Here is a 10,547-nt window from a genome sequence, read left to right as displayed (position 1 = left end):
GTTTGAAGTTTGATCTGTATTTTATGAGGAGTAACGTTGAGGAGTTACGTGCCCTCCGCTCCCAGCCCTCTATCATAAAATTCAACTGGTATTATGGTTCTCTTATCTTACTATGTTCAGTTCAACAACTGTTTTCTGTGATTTCACACCGGTGCTTTGAAGATTGACACGCATGCGTACTGGACGGGGTCTTCACGTAGTCCCTCAACGTTACTCCTCATAAAATAAAGATCAAACTTCAAACTGGTAAGTTCTCGTTTAATCTTACTATTATATGCTTTAATTTCAGGTCATCCAAGTAAGATGTATTATATTTGTTTCAGAATGCTTCAATCTATAATAACTGATAATTTCATTCAGTTCTCTTAATTTTTAAGAAAGTTATGGGCTTTTGACTGTCCTCGATCACAGCTTTTGTGTTAAGTCAAGGGAAAAGCAATAGGGAACAAGATGCTAATGTCCGAGTATGAAAATGGACATAACGTTTTTAATACTGAAGATATGAAAGTGAATTAGGTGTCAAATTAAACTTCTTTTTACGCTTTATCTGATGAGATAAATTGCAGACTTGATTTTTAAAATCTCAAAATTTTGTAACATTGTTACTGTAACAGCTGCAGTGCCACCAAATGACAGCAGATAAAGTGAGTGGTTAAAAAAAAAAAGGGAACTTGCATTTCTTTTAGAGAACCTTTCAGGAATTGAGACTCCAGAATGAATGGATCATTTATGAGATCAGTATTGTTACTTGGACAAAGTAAGTTAGCGGATATAGGCAGAGCAATTCATGACTATGATGACTTGGTGATACTGTAGTCCCTTCAATAGCAATCCAAGTTTGAAAGTTTTAGATAATAGGAACAGGAGGTCATTCGATTCCATGGACTTGTTTTATAACTCAATTCAAAGCATGAGTTACTTTTTTCAGTAACATGACTGCCAATGTTTAAGAAACAGTTAGACAGGTGCATGGATAGGACAGGTTTGGAGGGATATGGACCAAGCGCAGGCAGGCATGGGACTAGTGTAGCTGGGATATGTTGGCCGGTGTGGACACGTAGGGCCGGAGGGCCTGATTCCACGCTGTATCACTCTATGATTCTATGACTAAACCCCCATGTCTTTGGGATATGGAAAGAAACCAGAGAACTCAATGACTACCCTTGCAATGACAGGGAGAATGAACAAGCAGCACATGAACAACACCTGTGGTCTGGATTAAACTCTGGTCTCCGGCGCTGTGAGGCAGCAACTCTACCAGCTGCCCCACTGTGACACGCTACATGAAAGTATGAATGGAACATGCTGTTCACATTTGGTATCACCATAAAATATTGTTAGTGTACTTGTTTACCAATCTCTCTCAACTCCCATTGACGTGTGCATTCCGATATGGATGTGAAGATTTGGACGTCATGGGCCTGAGTTTCCTGGAAGGATATCTACACTGACGCCATCCAACTCTATCCATCACTTCCAGAAAACAAGAAGCAACTGACTCCATTGCAGGAGAAACTGAATAAGAAACTGAGAGATAACTGCTACCCTTTTTGCTTTGAGGTGGGCTCTTTAAGTACAAGTGGTCGGAATAGTTATTGAAACACAGGTTAGGAAGCGCCTGAGGTCGGACAAGCTTTGCTCGTGGGAGTGCAAACATGGAGCAGGGTCACCACTATGATTGTTGGCTCATGGAATTGAGGGGCGGGGGGGGGAGGACAATTGTTGTGGTTCAGAATTCTGCTTCCCCTGACAAAACAGTGCTACAATCCTTTACCCTTTACATCCAAAGATTCTCATTGCCTTTCATCTGTTCTATTGCTTATGGACCAGGAAGATTTCTTCATTAAAACGTCATAGTGGCTGATCAAGTTCAAGTTCAAGTTCAAGTGAGTTTATTGTCATGTGTCCCTGTATAGGACAATGAAATTCTTGCTTTGCTTAAGCACACAGAAAATAGTAGGCATTTACTACAAAACAGTTAAATGTGTCCATATACCATGATATAAATATATACACACATGAATAAATAAACTGGTAGTGCAAATAACAGAAAGTGGTTGCTAATAATCAGAGTTTTGTCCGAGCCAGGTTTAATAGCCTGATGGCTGAGGGGAAGTAGCTATTCCTGAACCTGGTTGTTGCAGTCGTCAGGCTCCTGTACCTTCTACCTGAAGGTAGCAGGGAGATGAGTGTGTGGCCAGGATGGTGTGGGTCTTTGATGATACTGCCAGCCTTTTTGAGGCAGCGACTGCGATAAATCCCCTCGATGGAAGGAAGGTCAGAGCCGATGATGGACTGGGCAGTGTTTACTACTTTTTGTAGTCTTTTCCTCTCCAGGGCGCTCAAATTTCCGAACCAAGCCATGATGCAACCGGTCAGCATGCTCTCGACTGTGCACCTGTAGAAGTTAGAGAGAGTCTTCCTTGACAATCCGACTCTCCGTAATCTTCTCAGGAAGTAGAGGCGCTGATGAGCTTTTTTGATAATTGCGTTAGTGTTCTCGGACCAGGAAAGATCTTCAGAGATGTGCACCCCCAGGAATTTGAAGTTCTTGACCCTTTCAAGAGATCCAGAGAGAATATTGGATGATGTCTCCCCTTTGATCTTTTACTAGTGAGCCATTCACCAATTCTGCTCCTATTCAGCCTTCGTCAATACATTCAGTATTTTGTCACAGGCTCTGTATTCACTCTCCCCACATTATGTATAACATTTAAGTCTGTAAGACTTAGGATAGGCCACATTTAGACTATTTTGCATTTTTGTTTGCCCCATTAAAGGAAAGATATGCTTTGGAAAGAGCGCAGAGGTTTACCAGAATGCTGCCTGGATTAGAAGGTTTCAGCTACAAAGGGAGTATGAATAAACTTTGAGTGTTTTCTCTGGAATGTCGGAGGTTGAGGGGAGACTTGATGGAATGATGCAACATCATGAGAGGCATAGATAGACAGTGAGACCCTTTTTCCCAGGGTGGAAATATCCAACACTAGGCATGTCAATAAGGTGAGAGGGGGTAAGCTTAATGGAGATGTGTGGGGCAAGTTTTTTACACGGTGACTGGTGGGGGCTTGGAACATTGCCAGGGGTGGTGGTGGAGGCAGATATGATAGTGGCATTCAAGAGGCTTTTAGTTAGGCACATGGAAGTGCAAGGAATAGAGGGATATGGAACGAAGAGAAATGAGATCAGTTTAACTTTGCATCAAAGGTACACAAAATTGCTGGGGAAACGCATAAACGTTGTGGGCCGAAGGGCCCATTCCTGTGCTATCCTGCTCCGTGTTATGTAACCTGCTCAAATCTATTGAAGCACATCATTTATAACGGAGTGACTTACATCATTTCAGTTTATTCTACACTCCCGTGTAGAATAAAGGAGAGATTGCTTGCCAGTTTTGTTCTTTTAGTGAAGGGCATTTTGATCTTCTTTTTCCTGATGAAGACAAGTTTTGCTTCGTGAGCTTCTCCTTATGATGGGACATTGGTTTATAGTAAAGACTGAGACAGCACCTCATAAATCCCCATCCCCAACGACACCACCAGAAGGTTAGAGGCAGTAGGTGCATGGGAATGCCACCAGCCGACGCTCCCCTCCCTGACACCTTGCATCCTGATTCTAAAGCATATCCTCATTCCTTCTACACGGTAGGATGTCAATGCTGGAATTCCCTCCAATGTTTTAAGCAGATGCCTCCCACACTTTCTCAATGGCAATTATTTATTGGTAACAAATATGGCTTTACCAGCGATGCTCATATGGAGACACTGAATTAAGCAAATGGATACCAATTGATTAAACTGACCTTTTATCACAACCAACTTATTTCCGAGGTTGCGTTATAACTTTCTTTCTCTTGAAGTTATTAATATCTTTACAAATGCCACCTAGCCCAACCTGTTCAGTTACCATACAACCAGGCCCAGAAGTCCATGGAAAGGTAAGTGTGCCTCTTGTCAACGATCAGATTGAATGGTGTAGGTGCTTTTCCCACATTAACATGGGAAGGGGGTGAAGAATGTGGTAAAACAGCAAACTTCCATGTACAGAACGGCACGGTGGTGCAGCGGTAGAGTTGCTGCCTTACGGCGCCAGAGACCCAGGCTCGATCCTGACTATGGGTGCTGTCTGTACAGAGTTTGTACGTTCTCCCCGTGACCTGCATGGGTTTTCTCTGGGTGCTCCAGTTTCCTCCCACACTCCAAAGACGTACAAGTTTGTAGGTTAACTGGCATGGTAAAATTGTAAATTGTCCCTAGTGTGTGTAGGATAGTGCTAGTGTGTGGGGATTGTTGGTCGACACGGACTAGGTGGGCCGAAGGGCCTATTTCTGCACGGTATCTCTAAACTAAACTAAATCAAACTGCATCTCCTGCTCGATGCCAACACAAGAGGCTCAGCCATGTGTATTTCTTCGGGTCAATTCCAAACAGTGTGTTGACCGCAATCCACAGTGGCAAATTAGCCCAGAGCCACACTATAGCTGTGTGATGGAAGATTAGCTGTCTGCTGGATGTGTGAAAGTACATCAACTGAGAACTATGGGAAATCCAGCCTCTGGCACCAGGGAGAGTGGGAATCTTTCTTTCATTGAGCAGATCAGCAAAGAACAAGGGCACCACCAGCTGGTGGGATAAATCTGGAGATAAGAACAGAGGCTCTTCAAACAAAGTGAGCCTTAAACATCAGCTGCTCTTGCTTCTTCTGTGCAGAAGTGTATCTACCCCTTGACTTCAGTGACAGATTGATGATAGCATTGAAGGCCTCTGGCCTTTACTATTAGACACTAGCCTACACCGTGTGGAAGCGTGTGTGCATTATTCAATCCTTGTTGCCAAAATGCAAATATGGTTAAACTAATTCTGCCCCCTATTCCACAAAGTACTGTTCACCAGGGAGGAAGTGGGCAGGGAGCATACGCAACACAGAGCACGATGACTCAAAGGCTCACACCGCAGGCAAGCAGCATCCTGAAGCAAGGCGCTGACATCAACAGCTTTTAACACAAATGTGTGCATCGGCCAGGAGCATGACCCTGTGCTGAAATGTCTTTAGTGCAAAAGCACAGGGAGACATAGTTTGACATCAGCCCACCTACATTAATCCAATGCCGCAAACTGCGTCAGATGCAGGGTAATCTAAAATGTGGTACTCATGTGGTGCATTCTGCACACGTTAGCCCCTTCCCTCAAAAACAAGTCCACGTCACATGGGTGCCTGGTGCATGACATTCAAAACCAGAGCAAGCAAGCTTAGGTATCAGAACTACTCTCCAATATCTGAAACATCAAGCACATTTGGTATTATTCCGGAGTTTGATTTTTGAAAATTGTTTTTTTATAAGAAGAACAATAACAACATTCTCACCCAGTGGCCCGGAAGGGAGGGAGGGGGGGGGGGGGGGGGGGGTTGGGAAGGAAAGATGAAGTGGGATTGGAGTAAATATTGACCTTGAGTGATGGTGTAACAGAGGTTCTGGCAAGTCATCAGCTCTGGCCCTCATCTGCCCCAATTTCTAACGAATGGACATGTTAAAAATCAACAGTTGCAAGAGCACGGGAGCAGGTATGGACACAGCAGTAGCAGTACGATTCATCAGAGTGCATCAGGGTCATGCACGGCTCCGTACCTGAGCTCTTGGTCCTTTGTCACCCCCAACACATTGTTTTAGCGTCTAAAAATCTATCTGCTGTTTCCACCGCTGGTAACTGATATGAAAGGGAGAATGGGAGGGGGGGAAGTAAGGGCACTGCAACGCATTATCTGCCAAATCGGGACTTTGCCAGGAGTCATGTCACTAACATAACACAATGCAACCGATATCCTGGGCAGAGCAGCAGCCAGTGGCTGTATTCAAAACCTTCTGAGTCTCTTGGTGCTGAGGGCTACTTGAGCAGATTTTTATTTGACCACTTTTTTTTGCCTGCATTTAAACTATTATCAGCCTCAACAAATGTCAATGACAGAACATCCATTGCCTTCTGGGGTGGAGAGTTCCAAAATCCACCTTCTACTTTTCATGGAATGTCTGCTTGCCTCTATCCAAAATAACCAAGTCTTTCGACTTTAGAGTTACAGCATGGAAACTGGCTCTTTGTCCCACCGAGTCCACGCCGACCAGTGATCACCCCTACACTAACACCATCCTACATACTAGGGACAATTTACAATTTCACCGATGCCAATCAACCTACAAACTTGCACATTTTTGCAGTGCAGGAGGAAACCAGAGCCACTAGAGAAAACCCACGTGGTCACAGAGAAAACCTACACACTCTGTACAGACCGCACCTGTAGTCAGGATCGAACTTGGGTCTCTGGCGCTGTAAGGAGCAACTCTACCACAATGCTGCTCTGGACACTCTGGCCAGGCACTACAACCTTTCACCATCTACTCTGCTAGCCCCTCTCAGGATGCTTCAACACGATGAACTACAGATGCTGGTTTACAAAGTAAAACACAACATATTGTAGTAACTCAGTGGGTCAGACAGCTTCTCTGGAATACATGGCTATGTGATGTCTCTGGTCAGAACCCTTCTTCAGACTAATTGTAGTGGGCGGAGAAAGAGGTGGGGGCAGAACAAGGACTGGCAATGATAGGTGAGGGGAGTTTGGATCACCAGATGGGTGGATATAGGGCAAGTATGAAAAGAAGGCTGCAGCCTGTAAGGTAAGGAGACAAGCGAAGTAAGGAAGGAATATGAGTGCAAAAAAAGACACAATGTGCTGGAGTAACTCAGCAGGTCAGGCAGCATCTCTGGAAAGTCTTGACCACCGGGTGGCAGCCTCACCAGCAGCCCGCGTGTTATTTCGACTTTTTTTGTTATTTTCAGAGTGGCTAAAATGTTTGTTTTAATGTTTCTTGGTATGTTTTATTTGGGGGGTGTTTTATATAGGCACATAAATATGCAGGGAGTGGAAGGGCTATGGATAATGTACAGCAGAGGTGATTAGTTTCATTGCTGCATGGTTATGCTTTACACGTTAGGAATTCAGTGCGGCTGATCATCCCGCAAGGTACAGTAAGCTCTGGAGGAAAGCTTGTTGCAACCCAGAGTGGAAACAACTCGCCAGTTCCTGATGTCAGACAAACCGCTGCAACTGGAGGCTACACTTGGCAAAGAGGTCAGTTCCAATACATGGCATAACTCCCATTACCATACCCAAACCATTGTGTCTGTGTGGAACAGCTGCAACTCTGTTGCCCTGTTTAATTTAGTTTAGTTTAGTTTAGTGATGGAAATGGGTTTTAGGAACTAGGGGTACTCTAAGGCCCGTGAGGCTGAGGTTGGGAAGGAAGGAGGGGGGGGGGGGGAATTGTTTTATGTGAGGTCATACCCATGTAAGAGTACAATAATGCATAACTTGTTTATTGTGTATTTATAATATAGTTTTTTTTTAAATATATTTTTATTAGAGGCGTAAGTAGGTAAGTACATTTTATTTCTATAGCACGTTTAAATCAACTCGCGTTGAAACCAAAGTGCTTTACATAGAAGAAATAATTAAGTTTCCATACATCCATAGAAAAATTAAAAAAAAAGAAAAATGATACAACACATTATAGAGCTCAGCATGAACGTCCCCCCAACAACAGTATTATGTGTACACATAATGGCAACACGGTTTGTTTATCAATTACATTCGTACAAAGCTTCTGTTCTTTTTATAGAATTTTTTAAAGATAGAACGGAAAAGAAAGGTCTATAAACTAATAGAGAGGGAGGGATAAAAAAAAGGAAAAAAAAACAAGAAAAACAAAGAAAATTTCACCAATAACAATTTTGGAGATAGGTTCGTAGGTTATAAGGTGTAGTTATTCATCCAATCCTGAGGTCAGGTTTCAGTCCAGTTTCTGTGTTGAACCAATTTACCTCTTTAAAAAATGAATAAATGGAGACCATCTTTTAGCAAATAGTTCTGATTTGTCAATTAAGACAAGTCTAATTTTTTCCAAGTCTCAGACATTTCTGTAATCCACATTTTAATTGTTAGGTTTTTCCAAAATCTTAGTATTAATTTTTCCCCAGTTATTATAATGCAATCAAGAAGGAGGGGGGGGGGGGATTGTTTTATGTGGGGTCATACCCATGTAAGAGTACAAGAACATAACTTGTTTATTTTGTATCTATAATATAGTTTATAATATCAACAATAAAAATAGAGGAGGTGGAGAGGCTATTCAGAAGACAAAAAGCCAGAAATCTCCAGGACCGGACAATGTTTCCCCCTCTACTCTTAAACTCTGTGCCAAACAGCTGGCACTGGTCTATACCGACATTTTTAACCAGTCCCTGCAAACATGTACTGTCCCTGCCTGCTTCAAAGTCTCCACTATTGTCCCTGTACCCAAAAAGGCAAGGATTACTTGTCTTAATGACTACAGGCCTGTCACACTGACCTCTGTAGTCATGAAGACACTCGAAAGGCTTGTGCTGGCCAAGCTGAAAAATATCACAATCCCTCTGCTGGATCCTATGCAGTTTGCATATCGGGCCAATAGATCTGTGGATGATGCAGTCAACCTGGGCCTGCACTTCATCCTACAGCACCTAGACCGCCAGGGGACCCATGCGAGGATCCTGTTTGTTGATTTTAGCTCTGCATTCAACACCATTGTGTCAGAGCTACTACACTACAAACATTCCGAGTCGACTGTGCCTGAACCCCTCTGTCAGTGGATCACCAGCTTCCCGACAGACAGGAAGCAGCATGTGGGGCTGGGAAAGCACATCTCGGACCCGAAAATACTCAGCATAGGAGCACCGCAAGGCTGCGTACCCTCTCCTCTCCTCTACTCTCTCTACACCAAAGACTGCACCTCCACAGACACCTCAGTCAAGCTTCTCAAGTTTGCAGAAGACACAACCCTGATTGGACTGATCCAGGATGGGGAGGAATCTGCCTACAGACAGGAAGTGACACAGTTGGCGTCTGGTGCCATAGCAACAACCTGGAGCTCAATGCTCTTAAGACAGTGGAATTGATTGTAGACCTTAGGAGAGCTCCCCTTACCCTCACCCCACTCACCATCAACAACACCACAGTCACATCTGTGGAGTATTTTAAGTTCCTGGGAACCATCATCTCCAAGGACCTTAAGTGGGGGGCCGTCAGCACTAATGAGCGAAATGCTCTCACTGATGGAATTGTCTGCTCTTTGAGCAGGCATTCCTCAAACTTATGCCGGATGATATCCGTTTGCACCTCGCCAGTAGCGACTTCACCGACCCCCAGTAACTAGTCGAAAGATCGGACGTGCTGTGGGAAGCCAAACAGCAGGATGGTGCTTCCATCAGCCGGGTGTCTACAGCTCCGCGACGGTCTCGACGGCCGTTTCCACCTTCCACCGACAACACAGCGACATAACTGGCAGCAGCGGATACCGGTAAGCGTCTGTGGTGTTACTGCCACCAACGCTGGGGTGTGGAGGCCCGCCAATGCCATTCTCCCCACTCGCATCCGGGAAAAGCTTTGGCCGATCGGCAGTAGACGATATCGCGGTCGGCCAGAAACATCGCCTCTACATCTGGGGCCGTCGTTCCGGGCTCCGATTCCTTGTCGACACGGGAGCAGAGATCAGCATATTACGCCCATCCGGAATCGACACCCATTCCGGTAAGTGAGGCCCTGCCCTGACCGCCATCAATGGCGGCCCCATCCGGACATATGTTGTCGGTACAGTTCCCCTTGATTTCTGCTCCTGCCATTTCACGTGGCCGTTCACCATCACCGACATCCCCCAACCATTGTTAGGGGCCGATTTCTCCGATACACACAAATTCTGGCCGATTTCCCCGATATTCTGACTCCTCAGGTCAAATCGGCCAAACCCAAACACGACGTCGTACACCACATTCCCACCACCGGCCCACCGCTCCACGCATGGGCACACAGGCTCCCGACAAGGAGGAATTCCAGAAAATGGAAGAGGTGGGTATTGTACGGCGCTCCGACAGCCCATGGGCCTCCCCACTCCATATGGTCCCCAAAGCGTCCGGCGGCTGGAGACCGTGCAGGGACTACCGCTGCCTCAACAATGCCACGACAGCCGACCAATACACTGTGCCTCACAAACAAGACCCATTTGGACGGGGCAAAATACTTTTCCAAAATTGATCCAGTGTGCGGTTAGCAGCAGATCCCTGTCCACCCGGATGACGTGCCCACGACCACCATTATTACCCTTTCAGACTATTTGAATTTCTGCGCATGCCTTTTGGCCTCAGAAACGCCGCCCAAGCCTTTCAGCGACTTATGGACATGGTCGGCCGGGGGTTGGATTTTGTATTCATCTACCTCGATAACATTCTGGTCACCAGTCGCTCTCGCCAAGAGCACTGCGAACACCTCCGGTTGCTGTGCCATTGCCACAGTGACCATGGCCTCGCCATTAATCCAGCCGAATGCCAGTTTGGCCATGACGCGATTACCTTTCTCGGCCATTACGTCACCCAACATGGTGCAACCCCGCTCCCCGCCAAGCTGGAGGCCATTCGACAGTTTCCCCGGTTAGCCACAGTGAAGGGTCTCCACAAGTTCGTTGG

At 45.4% G+C, this 10,547-nt stretch overlaps 1 pseudogene; it reads left to right on the top strand.

The window, feature by feature from the left end:
• Nucleotides 1–1,295: 1,295 nt before the first annotated feature.
• LOC116979415 overlaps nucleotides 1,296–10,547 on the top strand; it is a 66,128-nt pseudogene continuing 56,876 nt past the window's right edge.

The sequence above is a fragment of the Amblyraja radiata genome, chromosome 12 (assembly GCF_010909765.2).
Source record: "Amblyraja radiata isolate CabotCenter1 chromosome 12, sAmbRad1.1.pri, whole genome shotgun sequence".
Lineage (NCBI taxonomy): Eukaryota > Metazoa > Chordata > Chondrichthyes > Rajiformes > Rajidae > Amblyraja > Amblyraja radiata.
This window is presented reverse-complemented; position numbering and strand designations above follow the sequence as displayed.